We start from the raw sequence: 14,404 nt of genomic DNA on the forward strand, positions 1-14,404 counted from the left end.
CATTTATATGTACTATTTTTAGACTGTCTGTTACATTTGATTCTCATTTCGCTGAATACATATAGAATATAATGTGAGTTTTGGATAAAGATCAAGTATATCATGCGAGGCGTAGAACCACCATAAAAGCACCGAAGTAGCTCACCTCAAGATAAAGTAGTCCAAGCAAATTCTCTCCGAAAGTTATATAACGATATATACATCGAATGACACACAAACAATAAAAAAAAATGTGACGGATATAATCTGATGAAAAATGTAAGGGATTATAAATATAATATTTTAAAGATACTGTATATCTGTGTTCTACAAAATAACGAATTCGTTTTATCGTGCACATTTTTTACTTTTCATACGATACCTAATGACAAGTATAAATATCCGCTAATGAGACCGCAAAATCATGCATACCTTAATAGCGGACAGGAAAGCGTCTGACCAGACAGAGTGATGGCATATAACCCATTATAGAACGGCGCTGTTCATACATATCTTTTGAAATCAACATATTGAGCGTTCATGTTTCGTATGGATCAAACAATTATGTTGAATAGGTTGTTTTTTTTAATTGAATATGTTAAATGACTTAAATTTACATGCTAAACAACGTTTTATGTGTTATATGTCTTGTATCATGTATTGTCCTGAATTGTATTTGCCACTGGATACGTGAATTTAACATCATAATTGTAAAATAAATATTTAATTCTTCTTGTTTCTGATTTCAGTAATCTATTTAGTCTCCTTCTCATCTACAGCTTAATAGTACGCTCTCGAATGGCTTTTACAAAACATTCCATATACAGATGCAAATAATCCGTTGCTGCAAGTTCCATTCTTGTACGTGTCGCAATTAATTTGCAGACGGATAAGAAAGTGTTCAGTTGTTTGTCAAGACTTAAGAGCTCTTCATTAGAAAGACCGATCGATTGACGATGATGGTTAATGTTTCACAGAAGTCTGGAGATAGTGAGTTGGGATCAACAGCAGCTTCAAATGGTGCGAAAATATCCCCGTATTAAATTGCCTTCAATTAATAAATGTCACGATAATTGAGATTTATTTATCAAGGGATACGAATCTAACGCAGCGCACCACGGTACAACAGTGCTATATATCTGCGATATAAGAATAAAGATGAGCTGCTCATAATGATCACGTAGTATTTGTCATTTGCAATTTGTTTTAAAATCGATGTTCCATTAGTCATTAGACTTTTCTTTCAATTTAACAGTACATCTTGTTTTTCAAATATTTACGGAAATATAATTTTAAGAAGTACGCATGCTTGGTTCGTTAACATTGAACCAATACTTATTTTAGACACATTAAATGACTACACATTGATATCTACAATGCTGTGTTGTTGTCAATCCTGTAGGATGCTTTAACATTTATTATCCGTTTACAATCAATTGTGTTGCTCAAACTAGAGATTTAATGACGTAAACATAAAAAATGTCGTTGCATGAGTGAATAAACTGGTTATACATGTTCTTGAAGATTATACTTGTACAGTGGTTTGGAAATCTAGATTTGCTCGTGCACATATTTGTAGGTCTTTATTTATGTATGCTCTGTTTGTTTAAAGGTTAATTTTAGGTTGTTGTTTGTGTGTGTGTGTTTCAGTGAGTTTTATGAGAGCAGACGGATGACTTGAGATAGAAAGGGGCATTGGTTGCGAACATTTACGAGTATACGCGTTATACTCTATCTTTCTCAGTTCTGTGTATGATAACACTTATTTGCTATTCATAGTTTATGACATGATTTTATTCATTTTTGAGAACCAGTATTAGAGCGTTTGTTTCAATACATCAAATACCCTGCATGTCATGACATATAACCAAACGTATTTGTTTTTATTCTAAATGGTAAGAGGATAAAGTATGTATGGTTGTCATAGAATGTAATGGAAAATAAAACACAAATGATGCAATCTCTTCTCTTAAACGCTAATTTCAACAGTGTCATATTTATCACTGTTACAACGTATAGAACCCTCTAATTCTTAATGCAAATCATGCCCCTAGGCCATAATTGACCCCGCCAGGGATTATAAGGATGAAGCGTCTTATATGATTTGACCACGTCTATTTTAAGGCTAAAACCGCAAATCACACACAACTTTAGCATTTGGTATGTGACATAATATTGTAGTCATTAATAACAATCGTTTAAACTGGGTTCGCAACTGGCTACACCCCATTTAAAGAGATAAACGATCTACGGTCATATTGGATTTTTTGTTTCTATACATGTTCATATACAACTAATCATTTCTTTATAATGCTCAATTGCTCAGTATTAATGGCTAGTGATTACAAATTAAATGACACAAGTTTCGAGAACCGGAAAACTTAGTGTGATGAGACAATATACCAATGAGCAATTTATGTACCACAGCAGTGCATACATTTATGTTTTCAGACAAGCTCGAGTAAGAAGAACACTTCCAATTTGACATAAAATAAAAAGTAATACATCTAAACCGTGTACACTCTAGACTAATTTTGTAAATAACGCAAACGTCTGTGTTTGAAAACTAAAATGATGCATGTTATACGGTGATCAAAATTAGAAATGCTTTAATACATATTCGTATTTGTCCAATTGATATTCTACTGTGATTCGATTCATTTTAATCCTGTAACGTGTGTATCACAGTCATCACATGATATATGTTAATACGAAATTAACTGTAATGCGTTCGAGCCAGACTGCAATGTTAGCTCTTGAAACTCATAGTTGCTGCTTTCCTAAATTACTTTATAAACCATGCATGCTCTTTAAATGGGAACTGTATTTAACTTATATACACATGTGTCAAGATCTATTATATCTTTTAAAAAATTCAAAGAATTGCGTTATTGTAAACGCATGCGATCGTCTGTGTTTATCCCCATGCGGAATATTGGTCCGATTATGTATGCAAATTGCTTTTATATATGCCTGCATGTAAGAATTCGATAAAACTGTATGATGTTCCGTCTAAGAAAAACATATACATATATATGTATGTATAAAGCAAAAATATATCATGGGGGTAACATATGCTTACAATCTGGTCTATAAATGGAGCATGTTTCTCATTCAAATATTGTATATATATATTATCCCAACGAGTAGCAGTTAATTGTTTATTTTGAAGCTTACAAACCATATTCCTTACAAACAAAACATATCGTATAAATACTAATGTTTTTAAAAGACACTTATCGAACTCATATTAAATATGTAAAACACATTCCGCTGGTACAAGAAACAACATTATTACATCTATCACCCCCTTTGTTTTTCTTAACAGTATGATAAGTGCGGGAGATCAAACAAACTATTAATACCTTTATACACACTTAAATGTATTTAATACTTTACAGACGCTGCGTATTTAGACTTACATTTAACTATTAATAATAATTTGATCAAAACTAGTTTTTACGACAAACGGGACGATTTTAACTTTGAAATTGTAAATTTTCCGTTTCTAGATGGCAACATCCCTAAAGGACCTTCCTATAGTATTTACATTTCGCAGTTGGTACGTTATGCCAGAGCATGTTCGTGTATAAAAGATTTTAATGATCGTAATCTAATATTAACTAAAAAATTGCTAAAACAAGGCTTTTTGTATCATAACCTAAGAAATAAATTTGCTAGATTTTACTCTAAGTATGGTGATTTAATTTCAAAATATAATGTTTCTTTAAAATGGCATTTAAATAATGGAATCTCCCATCCATCATTTTACGGAGATGTTTTGAAGCGTGTCCGCAAATTAAAATATGTTAAACCAAATGTTCATATTAAACTTTTCAATTTAATTAACTTATTTTTATCAAAAGGATACGATGCTTATGCACTTAAAAACACTTGTTTGATGGTTTTCGATTCACTATATTTTTCTTCCCTTAAAATTTGGAATCATTAGTGATATTATAGGCATTTTTTACTGTTGAATAAAATTGTGTCATTGTGTCGTATGAACAAATCTGCATGAATACTACATTATAGGCATTTTTCACTGTTGAATAAAATTGGGTCATTGTGTCGTATGAACAAATCTGCATGTAAACTACATTTTGTCTCAAATCGTACATCAAATCATTTCTGTCTTCAGTTGTCAAAACACCTATATACTGTTTGATTCCAATAATGTCGCTTTAATGGAATTACCATTTGTATTCATTTGCTTCTTAATATTAAATCACCTAAACTTGTTTTATTAGTAGCACAGCCCCATTAATATTTTTATTTAGTACTACCTTTGGAATTTGTTCACGTCAATATGTCATTATGGATTTTTGTGACGTCATACGACCGACTTTCCCAGTTGTAATCTACATGCATAGGTCATTGGGTTTATAACGTTCCATTTTATTATATTTTCTCTCTGATAGGCGTTTCTTGTTTGATTTAATTATTTTTAATTTGTTTAGCAGTCACATAAACAACCAAGCTATGTAATATGGCATTTTTACACCCATTATTGCTGCTTCTTCCTGTATTTGCGCGATGATTATCTGAGATATTAACTCTATGATTCTATATTCTCAAATCTTTTCTATAAAGAAGGAATGTAGTTGACAATTGTTAATAGTTTTATTTGATCGTTCGTCAAAAAGTTGTAATTCTGTTACTCTTGTATCTTCAATGCAATTGAGTAATTAAATAGTAATTAAATTGAATGCGTTTTAATTCCCTTTTATTATTGTTTAATTTGAGTTACAATGCTATGACGTTAAATTTTATTAACACTTAAATGTATTATGAATATTGCTGGGCCAAGTGTGAGGTTGAGCGCTCTATAACCAGGTTTAAACCCCGAATGCTTTGCATTGACCGTTCCAAGGCGGTGACCCCAGCTTTATTCATATTTTGTGTTTATGTTGGTTTGTATTGTGCTGTTTTGTACTGTTTGGGCAATCGGTCACTTGCCTTAAATAAAGGACCAACTAATTGTTTTTAATGAAAATTCAATACTGCTCCAGCAGCTGGAGTTTCACTTCTTTATATTAAGTGGTCATAATAAACTGTCGGATGAACTGATTAACATTATATCAACATAGTTCTGACGAAATATATTTCATACATCGCACAGGTAATTCGACCGAGATAAGTAAGCGTTTTACGTATCATTTATGCCTTAAACGCATTTACAACAAACGTAGTGAACTATCATCAGCAGCTTCATCAATCCCTTGACCGGTTTGGCCGTTGAGGGAAAATGAGATACGACGGTGCAGTAATCCTCCTCCAGTCAGATCCCTTGTTTGCTGATGAGAGTTCTTCCCCCATGGGAAGGGATTTGGAGTCTTTCACAGAGAGTCACGCATGGTGACGTGTCAATATCAAGCCAGTGTTGTAGTCAGGTCAATGATGAATCCTCTCATAAAATGCCTTAGGCAATTATACCACATGCAGTCGTAAGCTTTTTCAAGTAAAGTTGAGAAGCAGCTCGCGTTGATGTTGCATATGTTTCTACATGATGATTCTGCAGTGTTCCACCCTCCGCCCAGCTCTGAATCCAGCCTCTTCTTCGGCCAGCAGTTCGATTAAGGATGATGCGTATCATGACTTTGCTGGGATGACTGATCAGGCTTATGGTGAGGTAATTTTCGCACAATTTGAGGTTGCCCAATTTCGGTATTGGTATGACTAGTGACTGGGTGCGATCCTTGGGCTACTTCTTTTGCTCCTAGATCTTTAAGAATAGTGCCGTCATTGTTCCAGTCGTTTCCATCCCTTCGTGCTTAATCAGCTCAGAAGGGTCGTTGTCCACTCGCGGATATTGTCCAGCTTTAAGACTACACGCTGCCTACTTGTTCTCTGCCTTAGGTATGGACGGACTTTCGTTGCCCACTTCTGGTCTGGGATCGTTCTGAATGAGAATGGAGTCTGGTTGAAGCGGGAAGGTGTTGACGTATTTGCCGTTTTCGGTTCACCTGCTTATGTCTGCGGCACTTTTGGTAAGGAAATTCTCGTAGGCGTCTGATCAAACACTGGACTTGGTCTTCGTTAGTGACATGAGGGTGGTGTAAGCCTTCTTACTGCTGCCTGCGTTCATCTTCTTGTCGATGATGATGCATTGTTCTTCAATCCGTTCCTCCTTGACCTCTTTCATCTTCTTTTTTACCCCTGGTATTTGCTGGCTATATTTATAAGAAGACAGGCTGGTGTATCTTTCGTGCCTTAGCTCTCTTCTTTTGTCACATAAGTCCGTGATTTCGGTCGTCACCCATGGCTTGTTCTCCCTTCTCTCTCTCCCAAGCGGTAGGTCATTGTTTTGATTGGATTGTCTAAGATGTTTAGAGATGCAAAGTTGCCACGTATGTGTGCTTGAAATGTTGAAGACATTTGAACAGATTTTCATGTTGTATACATGTTACATCATAATTATTCAAATGTAAAAATGTACATATCTTCATCAATTGTTGTCTCAGTTTAAATCTTTGATGGCCAAAAAATGCGTGTTGCATCATCAGTTCAGTAGACAAATTAAGATGAAACATTATTTGAAATAACCATTTCAAAAAATCAAATAACAAAATCATATGTTTTTGTTGCAGAACGCGAAATCACGTGAAAAGACCTTTTTTCATAAAAACGAACACTTATCTTGTGTAATTTGCCCTGTGTTTGATTAAGCTTTATTGATGTCGCACGTGCTATGCAAATGTACAAATGTACATGACGGTTAATAGATTTTGTAAATTGTCTGAATGCTCAGAACAAGTAATTAGTATCACACGGTTTATTATTATTAGGGAAAGCCTAACTACAATTCCGAATTTCAAACATAATATGTGTTCATGTGCTACAAGTTATGCAAACAATAGAAAAGACATAATTATGTGTTAATATTATACGTTAAATAATTGATTCTTATTAACTAAATGTGTTTTTATGGATACGCATACTTGCATCTGTATTCTTGTCGAAATATGTAACTATTGAGACTAATGTAAAAAAGGTTATATCACATTGTTACTGTTCAATCAGGTTAAGCAATTTCTAATTTATGTTACATTTGCAAGAACCAACCATAAATATTGCATTCCGTCCTGTATTTATGACCATGTTTTAGTGGAAGAGCGTTCGTAACATCATAAATTGAGCGCTAGCTGAAAACATCTATTAAAGCAATCATAAATGTTTAAACATGCATAAATATAACCTCCGAAAAACATCGTCAAATTATTTTTATAAATGACACAAATTATAATTAGTAATAGAGTTGTTCTTGTTTCATTTTCATTGTTTCAGTTTTGTTCAATACATTTGGTACAATCTCCGATTGCTAACCTTGCATGAAAAGTAAATAGTAAATAATACTGTTTCAATGAACATTTTGCACTGTGCTTATGTTCGACATTTTGTAAACATGAACTATCGTTTCACAATTAAGACATCAGTTATTTAACCTGCTTGTTTTTATGATACAAATATGAAATTGAATTATTGAAAATAATCAGATATGAAACGTGTTTCCATTTTTCTAACATATTTACTTAACACTCCCTTCAATATCTACAAAGCTTGATTTGTCAGGTGCAACCTAGACCTATATATGGATATATATATATATATATATATATATATATATATATATATATATATATATATATATATATATATATATAGTTATATATATAGTTATTTATTTATTTATTTATAAATTTAGATATTTATCTATATCAATGGTGACTAGTTTGCTGATAAAGGTACAAAGAAGAAAGCGTTATATGATAAGTATATATACTAAATAAGTGTTCTATGTTTTTAAACGAGCACATGTTGAACAATTAAATGAACAATATTATGAAAAAACAGCGTCAAAGCCTCAAACAAAGTATCGCACGGCGATGTTCATACATATATTATTTTATATCAACATATAGCGTGTTCTCGTTAGGGACGAATCAAGTAATTTTGTTCAATAAATTAAATTAAACACGAAGTAGTTGGTCATTTGCAAATCGGTTTTTTAGAATTTGATAGAATGTCGGCCGTACAAGGACGCATACACAGCTTATTTGTTTATCATAACATTTGCTCAAGTATCATAATAAATTCCTCGCATAATTGTTTTTTTAGTAACTTTTAGACTAATGTTTATTACGATATCCAGATAAAAAAACAATATTTAGTTGGACTGATTTTTCATTATAAAGTTAACGTGCGGCTTGCGTGCATCAGTGATCAATAATTTGCCATTTATCAACATGACACGGTTTGTGCTGCAATAGCATCTGAACGTAATTGCTTATTATTAACGATTAAAGTCACTCTCAGTAACGAATATCTCAACACAAGAAGATAATTGATTTCAATTACATTTTATTTGGATCAATTCACGAGGCTAATGGAAAGTCTAACAAGTGTATTATGAGCCACATACAATGTGCCCTTTTTACCTGTATTTCAATATTTGTAGAACAACATACCAATCAGCCTTTCCCTTATTACATTGTAAATTTAAGTATGCGTTGCGGTAACTAAAATACAGTGTATAGTGTTGTTTTGTTATATACTGCACAATTTAGTAAGCATTGTTAATTTATTAATGTTACCCGTTTATATTTGACTGATATATCCAAACCTCAAATGGCTACGTTTGTAGTTAGAAATGGAGGATATCTATACTTAAAAATGTAAAATCCATTAAAATGGAAATGTATGCTCAAACTAGAAATTTAAAAAAGGTAAACAAAATAATTGTATAATCCAATCATTTATGTAATGCTTTATGGTTGATACATAAATCTTAAGTGATTATATCGTCGGATTATTTGTATTTGTCTTTCACACAAAAATAATGGTGTACAATTGTGATACATGTGGTAAAGATATTAATGTTACCATAATTATGCTTGCAGTGTACTGGTTATTCAGGTAAGTTCATTGATACATTTCGGTATAAGTTCGCATGGCATTTTTGAACATAGTCTTACGTTTTATTAAAACAGTGTTTCATGACACCAATATATAACAAAATGATATCGAGCCACAATTATCATCTCGGGATATTACGATCCTGTATTTATTAAGAATTGCAGGGATGATCGGGATATATCAATGCATGTTTCATGACATTTCAATTAGAAACACGGGCCTTAAGTTTTGGAATTAACACATGTATTCAATACGCACAAATGCAGAAGATTTAAAGTTTTATGAGAGTAGTTGTTCACGATAGCAAAACTAAATGATATCGATTCAAAATACTCGTTTTTAGATATTAAGATCGTATATTTTATCAGCATTGTTTGAGGACTATACAAGTTAATATAATACGCACATATGATATGTGTACTTTTTTCACTGCTACATTACCCGTCGGCCATTTCGGCGTAGTTTTTTTTTTCTATGATGAAATACGTGATTAGGCGTGTCCTTTCACTCAAGTATGCATGTGTGTATATAGCACATCAGTTGATATTGAAATTAGGAACCTACAAGTTTACAATCGACGTGTAAAATGGTTGTTCAAATCATGCCTTAGGAGGTACACCTTAACAGACAAAGGGTGAAAAATACTTTTTTTAGTAAATTTGATATGATTATCTTTTTATCTGAAACCGCAAGGTATGGGGTCTACTATTTTGTGGGTAACACCGTGCAGTCATGTCTCTGAGATCTAAACAATTGTATGTAGACTTTAAATATCAAAATTAATGTAAAAATCAACTTCTCTCAAACGACAATACATAACGATCGAATATTTTTATTGCAACATGTTTAGGCCCTCGTCTATTTTTTCATCATTCCGCTTGGGTCAAAATTGACCCTGCAAGGAAGAGTGATCATAACAAGTTGTGTAAGTTGTAAGTGTAAGTGTATTGATTTAACATCTCTGAATCTATGTCAGGCTAAAACGAACATACACACATCTTTGATATATGGTATGTAACATAAGATTGTGGTCCTTTTCAATGAGTGTATATAACATGTCCCTGTGTTCGATATAAACCACGCTCCATAACAGAGTTGGGCTTTTTGTTACTATAATTGTTCACATACGAAAGACCAAATATTACATTGAGTGTAAGTCTTGCTTTTTCAATCGCATGATATCGACTGATTACGTTTATTATCAAAAGATACAAACGATAGTTTCCTTATTGTATCATATCATGAGATTCAACTCGATGATATTTATTGATTCTTTAACAACCTCATAAACTAGCAACCGTCTTATTGCCAATACACATGTCATCGCTTGGTATTAGTTTTATGTTAATGTGTAAAACGTTACCCTATGTATTGGTTTGGTATCAAGATTTGTTATAAGGTATAATTAAATAATAAACAATACGAGTTCAGATATAAACAAAATAGACCGATGTGTCTTAAATTTGTATTATCGAAGCGCATTGCGAACAAAACTTGACGCGCTTATAATTTCTGTTTCAAATAAGATAATAAGATAGAGCATCCATTGTTTTGCAAAACTCTTCATTCACATACTTTGAAATCTTAAAAACAGTGCGCAATTATCTTCAATTGTATTCGGTTATATCCTCGTGAACGTTTAATTCGGTGAGTATTACTCGCGACCAAATTAAACATCCTCCTTGCCGGACTGGTATTCTCACGGAGGATTGCAAAGGACGCATTGAAGTCGTCGTGCACACGCTTACAGTCGCAGGTGCTCATGGAGCGGTTGGGATGGCGAACTTACGACGATTACCTTGCCAGAACACCTTATGATCGCCTGGAGGACGCCATAGATGCAGCGACAACGCGATAGAAGGTAAGTAACTTTAAAAGAATGTTGTACACTCGTTCTCGAGCGGATTTGACATAGTTTGTCATAAACTTACTTTTTTACGTATTCTTGCTCCACGAATTTAATGAACAAAAATGTTTTTGCTGTGAAAGTGACACTCGATCAATGTATTCTACTGTTTACTGATCAGTATAAATGGCTTGTTGTCAGAGACATTCCGACACACGGTACGAGAACCGAATACCTAATTTATGAGCTATTCATGTACCACAGGAGTGCATATAATTATGTTTATTTTACAAGCTTGAAAAAGAATGACACTACCCATTTTACAGGAAATAAAGAGAACACATCTAAATGTTAGTAATTTACATTTATGTACACGTTTTTTTGTAAAACAAAAGCCTACTCTGTGTTCGAAAACTAAGATTGCGTCTGTGTTGTAGTGTTGAAAATAATAAAAACTATGGGCATTTGTCACTGTTGAATCGAACTGAAAAGAATTTACAGGTCAAAAGAGTTATTTGAAATGTGGTAACTGACCAATCATCTTCAACTCATCTTGCTACCAGTTGTTTATAAAAAAAATATATTTAATTCTATATTTTACATGACTGTCCTAGTCCTCTAAGCTGAGCGGAACTGTCTTTTTATTAGGATCGGAGTTAGCGCTCGTATGAATATATATATCGTTGCAGGACAACGAATCATTTCTGTCGTCAGTTTTCAAACGAAAGTACGTTTGATATTCAAATGCAGTATTTTTCTCTTTCCGGTATATTGTTTTAGAATGTTGATGCTGCATTTAAAACATTAAGCGTATATGTAGTAAAAACATTAAAAAAAAAACAACGGTTGCGATATACACCTATAAAGATAGCATATACAGTTAGATGCGTCTAATGTCACTTTAAATAATAATTATATTTGCCCGTTCGATATACTACTGTTGTTCAGTTCATTTAAATCTTTTTAACGTGTGTATCACAACCAGTAGAGCATATATGGTTTCGTATGAATCTTTCCGAGCCAGACTGCAATGTTCGCACTTGAAACTCTGGTAAACTTCATAGACCATGCATGCATTATTACTTGAAACTGTATCAAATTTAGATTTAAGTGTGCCAAGATACTTTATCTGCAAGCGTTAATGATCTCTGTGGTTTATTATAGGAATTATGACATGTCTGCAAATCCTGCTCAAATTCCGTTTTGACATCATTTTAAGTATCATGATCAGCAACATCGAAATATAATTGTATAAAACAAAGCAATACTTTTCGATGGAAAAATACAACAACTCCATGAGAACATTTATCTTTTAACTTATAACATGTTTTCCTATTATTGTAAATTATTGTTTGCTTATAGTGCAGTATATGTAAGCTATATGAAAAAAACATTTTTTCCTAGCTATGAGCTTTATTACCAGAACAAATAGAAATAATAATATTTATGGCAATTGTCGTGTAGCAATTATACGCGCCCTGATAATGATGTAAAATGCATTCACTCAATAACTGAATTGGCATAAAGAAAAGGTAATTATGAGTGCATTTGTTATTTGCCAATATATAATTAGGTTTAATTATCAGGACTTTATTCTGTCTACGTCGGTTTTTTTTTGATTATCGGGAAGCATAATTGACCTTGCAAGTCAGCATGAGCATCACACGTGAATTAAACATCTATAACATCTATTTTTTCCTAGCTTTATTACCAGAACAAAGTGCAATAATAATATGTATGATAATTGTATTCTAGCAATTATAAGCGCCCTGATAATGATGTAAATTGCATTCAATCAATAATGTCATTCTGTCTATGTCGGTATTTCGGATGATCAGGAAAGTCAAATGGTATGATCGGCAAAGGTAGCGTCTTAATCTACAGCGGTCAGATTCAACGCGTAAGGTATTGATTTGCATACTGCATGTACAATACGTGTACACTTTATTGGATAGAATGTAACTGGCTGAGGGCAAACGCAACTCACATATTGATATATAGACCATACTTCATGATGTTTTGCTTAAAATTTCGATAAAAAATATAATCTTTACATGGACGCGGAATATTTATATGTAGCATGCACTGCATTATTTTCAAGTGATTATTTCAAGATTATTATCGTGATTTTCATTGAAAGTCAATAGAACGTTAAAGGGACCTTTTAATAGATTGTGGCATGTATTGAAGTTTGTCATTTAATGCTTTATATTGATAAATGTTAACATTTGATCTTAAACGCTCAAGTAAACAAAAAGAATACAATTAAAGGAAGAAAAAAAAGTTAACCCTCAACTAAGCTCGAACTACTGACCACTGCAGTATAAGTCTTTCGCCTAGACCACTGGGCCATCTGTGCTTTTACTATAGTTGCTGTATTTTATACTTTATATAAGCAATTAAATTGGTGTTACAAAATATAAGGACAACAACAGAGTTCTCCAAATATATAATTTTCAGGTTTTTAAATCGTCAACGGATGCATAGGATGAATATTTTTGGAGCATGATAAATTTTCAGTATTACTGTTTCCGCACAAATATCATAACTACAACAAAACTTTGCGAATATGAAACCATTGTATTTTACAATATTTTGTCAATTTACCAAAACGTGAAAAGGCCCCTTTAAGTTAGAAATTCCAACTATTATTTCTACATATCCAGAGGATATTTTGTGACTTTTGACAATTGTAAACAGCCAGACTAAAATTTCAAAGTCAAACGTCAGTGAATTTGATTTTGTTTTTTCATTTCCTTTATTTAGATCAACTGTAGAAACAAGCATAGTGTTAACTGAATGGGGCATAGCTTAACTATGAATAAAAACATGTTAAAAGAAACGTTGCGTACATGCAAACAAACCATACTTTGTTTCACGCAACGAGAATTCGCATTTAGACAATTTAGTGCTAACCAAGAAATTACTATGCGATATGTGCTGCATAATGAATGTGATAAGATTTGTATCGATTTAAAATTAGAAATGAAACGCCGCCCGCCACGTAAATATTAATTTATACTTGTAGAGCTCAAATTGTTTTGCACCATGTATTAGATATGTAGCCTTAAGTAAACATACAGAGATATATACACGGTATAGTTGTACACCTGAAACTTGTTTGTTTAATTTATCACCTCTTTTAACTATATAAGAATATATAGTATTAAATATGGCAGTAAGGATTATTAACGGTCCAATCGCGAAAAGAAAACTGACATTTTTTTTACAATATTTGAAGATGTATGAGTTGGATGAAAGTGTTCCTAATCGTTGCTGTCTTAATATTCTCTATACACAAAGATTTAAATAAGATAATACAGTAATAAATATAAATGTTAGTTATTTCTTATGTTTTTGGCTTCAATGTAGTCATTGACTTGTGAATCGTTTTCTACAATATATTACAGATTCGACTTTGTGTTTCGATGACCAATATATAATAACGAACAGACAATTCTTTTATGTCCATTTTATAGCATAACTACGATCCCTAAATGTAAAATGCATACTAGCGTAATGGTGCATTCTATTTTGCATCGTCACAAGGGTTTCTACTATTAAGAAATAACGATGTTGAATATAAATGTATTCCAGATAAAATCAGGAAGTTGATTAAAATCGGGACATTCTATACCAGTGTATAAACAAAACGATATCTTG

Source organism: Dreissena polymorpha, chromosome 2, assembly GCF_020536995.1.
Source record: "Dreissena polymorpha isolate Duluth1 chromosome 2, UMN_Dpol_1.0, whole genome shotgun sequence".
In the NCBI taxonomy this organism is placed as follows: domain Eukaryota; kingdom Metazoa; phylum Mollusca; class Bivalvia; order Myida; family Dreissenidae; genus Dreissena; species Dreissena polymorpha.